This window comes from Capsicum annuum, chromosome 3, assembly GCF_002878395.1.
Source record: "Capsicum annuum cultivar UCD-10X-F1 chromosome 3, UCD10Xv1.1, whole genome shotgun sequence".
Classification (NCBI taxonomy): domain Eukaryota; kingdom Viridiplantae; phylum Streptophyta; class Magnoliopsida; order Solanales; family Solanaceae; genus Capsicum; species Capsicum annuum.
The window spans coordinates 157,476,053-157,481,229 of record NC_061113.1 but is presented as its reverse complement, the minus strand read 5'-3'; positions in this window follow the sequence as shown (position 1 = coordinate 157,481,229).

The following is a 5,177-nucleotide window of genomic DNA, read 5'->3' as shown; positions in this document are numbered from 1 at the left end:
AGACCTATGTTGTAGTCAAATTCCCTCTCGAGAGGAACTCTAGGCATATCTTTACGAAAAATTTCTGGAATTTCATTCAGTACTACAGCTGACTCAAGACTTAGAATTTCAAACTTTGATTCTTTGACCCAAACAAGATGATAAATACTCTCCTTGTAAATCATTTTCCTTGACTAAAGGAAAGAGACAAATCGATCTATAGGAACTGAGGTACTACCCCTTAATTCTAAGATAGGCTCACTCAAAAAATAAAATAGAACTACTATATTTCTACAACTAACTAAGGCATAGTAAGAGTGGATTTAATCCATCCCAAGAATAAAAACAAAATTGGTTTAATTATACTAGTTCGACTAAAGTGACTTTTGGGGATACAGTGACTGGGTAGTTCCTATATACCCATCAGGATATGATTTAACTAGTGACTAGAGTAGAAACTGAGATATGTTCTACAAGTATTTTAAGATTAAAAAAAACATGTAATGCTCTAAAGGGAGTTATGAATGAATATGTAGCTTCGAGTCTAACAATGTATAAAAATGAAGGTGAAAGACTAAGGTACTAGTAACAATATTAGCATAACCCTCCTAATCCTGATAAGTTTAAATGGTATAAATCCTATTCTAACATTTTCCACTAGTTGCAATTGAAGTGGCACCCTGCTGTGTCAGGAAACTGATTACGCTCATCTCACTCCCATAATTAAGGGGTGAGGCGATCGTTGTCAAGAAACCCAATGAAAATTAGGGTCAAATCTTGAGGAGTGAATGTTATAGACTTCCAACCTATGGGTACGCAAGTTACTACAAGGTTACCCGAAGTTCTAGTGGGAAAAACATGTATAAGTTAATGGGGGGATTTTTTTAAAGCTCTTCAACAAATTTTAACTAGTACGTGGGGTGAATGCTATCTTTGGTTTGAATTAAAGATTTTTAGGAATCTTAGGATTATGTATCCTTAGAGGTGAAGAATGTGGGATAATCGATGTTTATCATGGGATTTAGTTTTCAATTAATGGATAGGATCGGTCGAAGGTCATTGGGATAATTTCACCTATTGGCCCTTTCGAGCACCTAACAAGTGTGGAGTTTATATAGATACCCAAAATGTCAACCAAGCATCCCTATTTCGAGGATAATGCTCTTGACATGATTTACACTCCCTAAACACTTATTTCAAAGATTGAAAAGGGTAGTAATCCATTGGATTTGTTGTTTGTCATTGCTTTACCCCCCGATAACCCTCTTTCGAGGAAGTCATCACAAAGGGTTTCTAGAGCTTGGGGCGTTCACCCCTTAAACCCATTTGGATATTTGGAGTTTTCAACCCTTAAATTGTAACACATAAGTGCAAGAAATGGTGAAATCCACACTCAACAATAAGACTCCATGCAAACACAACAACACCCACACTCAATCACACTCTAGTTCAAGATAATCCCAAAACTAAAGAAATTAGCTACTCATTAGATAAGGGAAAAGAAAGGTACCAAGTAATGCATCCATAGAATTCATACTAAGAGAGGATGAAACAATCTTCAATACTACAAGCCAATTTCACTAATTTCTCCTTAGAAACAAAAAGCACAATAATCGAAAAACTATCTAAAGTTCTCTTTTTCTCTCCCCCTAAATTCTAGGGTTTTCCTTCACTCCTCTAGCATTTTATGAATTCTCTATTTAAATCTTGACTCAGCTACACAATTTACCAAATTACCTTTCCTTCATTTAGCACACTATACCACAATCATGGGGCCTTACTGAAATTACACAATCGCGGTCGCGATTATGACTGAGCAATCATGTGATGCTGGCCAAGTTACTTAATTTGCAATCACGTACATCAGACCGCGATCACATTACCAGAGGATAAATAGGTTCTCTTTTTTGCTGGTAGTAATAGTGGTGCTCTGTCCATAAATAAGGTACCCGAGGTCCTTACGGCTATGAGTATTCAGCTGCACTTTTTCTGCTCCCTTTTGATCATTTAAAATTTTAATCAAATTCTTTCTATATTTTCAACTCTATACGTGCAAGGAGTGGATATTAGTGCACTTACTCACACTTAGGTCTCACTAAATCAGTTAAATCAAGGTAAAGTGTGTGAATGTTTGATGTAAATGAGTAGTAAAATCACCACTGATCAACACTCCAAACTTAGAGAATTTGCCTGTCACCAAGAAACTACACCTCATACCATGAGATAAAACTATCTACGCCTAAATCTTATACCTTAATGGACATATCAACTTCAACTTGAATCGCAATCGTAAGTAGATTATTACCCGCGTGCTAGTCTAATTTCACAACACCCCTTATTATAATATACAATTCAAAGGAATGCATAAGACTTTAAAGAGCAATCAGGCAACCAAGACCACTACTCTAGATGCGGCTCGACTTTTGATTAAAACTAAACCATACTCTATTTTCCTCATTGTCCGAGGAGGTTGACAAAAGTTATTCACCTCAACTTGCTTACATGTCATTCTAACAAGAAAGAGAATTTTCACACACCAAACTACCGAATATGCAACACAAAAATCTAAGTGCAAAAACTTTTCCCTCACAAAAGAAACTCAATGCAATTGGTGGCATTCCATAGGCTTGCCCCTATTTTCAATCACCCCTACATCAGACCATGATCGCGTTAAGAGAGGATAAATAGGTTCTATGAAATGAGTTCATATTAGTGCACTTACTCACACTTATGTCTCACTAAATCAGTTAAATCAAGGCAAAGTGTATGAATATTAGATATAAATGAGTGGTAAAATCACCACTCATCAGTGACTTGCTAGAACTATTGAGGAGTTAGTTTGACCCTTATAACAATCATCCTTACACTTATGCCCAACCAATGGGCTATCCCTTATCTTGTGGCCTGACTTGCCACAACAAAAACAAGTATCACTACCCACCCTGTACTCACTCATGTGGTTCCTACAAAGTCTCTTGAAAACTGGGTTGGTGCAACCGCAATTTAATCTTCCCCGACACTTTGATCCTCCCATCATACCACAAGTATCCTATTTTTCCTTAGGCACTGGAGCACTGGAATAAGATGGGGTTGGGAAAAAAGATTTCTTGTGGAACTTAGAACGATTCCCACCATCTAACCTCAGTTAAGAGAAGTTGAAGCTACCAATTATGGCCCTCTTATTTTCCCTTTCCATTTTATTTATCTTCTCTCATTCGCTTTGTTGGGTATAAAACATCAATTGGGAGATATCCATCTTCTTAACAAACATGGATGTTTTACACTCTTTAATCACACCCTCAGAAACACTAGAGACAAACTTATTCAGGCCATAAAATTGTCAACTATAGTTGGAGCATACCTTTCCGACTGAGTAAACTTGAGAGAATACAACTTTACACATATATCTCCCAACTTTATTTTGATGAACTCCTGCACTTTAGCATTCCTCGACTAAAGAGGGAAGAACTTGTCCTGAAATGCAGAAGCAAACTCATTCCACTCTACTGGTGATACATCTTTACCTCTATCTTTCTTACGCTGCTTATACCAAGTATGACCCACTCCTTGTAGTTATTAAGGAGCCAATTCAGTACTTTCACTTAGAGTAACACCCATAAGGTCCATCACTTTCAGAACTATTATAGATCCTCCTCCAAGAAAGACCTAAAAAACGTTGGAGGATTATTTGAGTAAAATCATGTATTCTAGTTGTCATAGTATTCACTAATTTTTAGCTGGGGAAACATCCTATTGGTTGCTCTAAGAAGTCATAGATTGGGCTGGTGCGATGAAAGTAGCACTGAACTTTGGGTGTGAGACCTGCTTATTCAAAGGGTCTTCAGATACAAGCGGTGGTGCTTATTGGTTCCAAGTTCTTATTTCGTTGGTTCTCTTAGGAGGTATTTACTATACTCAGATAAAGGATAAGTTAGAAGAAGAATTTTAATAGAGCTCACACTTTATCGCACTATATGAATCATGAATGAAGTGAAACTTTCCTAAAATATTTTATTTCTTCTCACCCATAAGTCTAGCGCACTTTATAGCCATGAACACGACTCTACTTAACACAACTTTTTGACACCCTAGGACACTTTAAACCTAGCTCTAATACCAATTTTGTCACGACCCGAGACTACCACCAAGTCGTAACACGCTGCATAAGGTCACAAGTTACACCAAAGCCTATAATTTATTAGAATAAGTATGAAGTAACAACAAATTGGGTGGAACCTAACTAAAATGATTGGTGGAAACTATAATAACGTAAAATAAAATACTTATTAATACTGGAAATAGGACATAGAACTATTTGAAAAACAATCTTGCTGAAAATCTAAACATTTTTATGAAATCATCTAATCATAATGAGTTGATTGGACAAGACCCCAATTTATTATGATTGAATCAAAATGAAATAAACTGACAAGAAAAGAAAGAACTGATAACTCATCCTAGAATGATAAGGATTCATCAAAAGTTGTTGAATGTGGCGGGGGAATGTGCTAAGTGTGGTCTGGGTACTGAGCAACTAAACCTATATTATGAGACACTATAGTTTACAAAAGTATACAATCATTAATTTGAATGTACTGATAACATGAGATGGGAAACTAGCTAACATAAACTAAACATGAAAGCATGAACATGTAAACTGAATGCAAAGCAAAGTATAAACATGTGATGGATTCTCACAACCTAAATTTTATGGTCATGATGGTGCCTACTATAAACCACCAGTAGGAAAGCAAAATCCATCAACCAGAATGGCTAGTAACTGACTACCTTAATGGATAAAGGAAAGAATAAGGAATAGATGTAATAAAAGATCAAATGCATAATAAGGACCCAAAACTCGGTGGTATAAGTACAAGATCTTCTAATAAATTAAGAGTACAAAAATGAAATACCAAGGGAATTACACTCTAACAACTTATACCTGAATACCACATAGAGACTAGTCTTGTACACAAAAGGGAGAAAAGTAATATCCGAACGCCATGAGCTCACTCTATGTCTCTAAACCATGGATGCTCCGTACAACTCACACATCAATGACGATAACCCATACTATGATCATCAGGCTACAAAAGTGTAGTATTAGTACCAAACATTTGGTACTTAGTAGGAAAATGCCAATTAAGCTCCAAAGATAATGTAGATATATAAAACATAGAAACAGTATGGAAGACTAT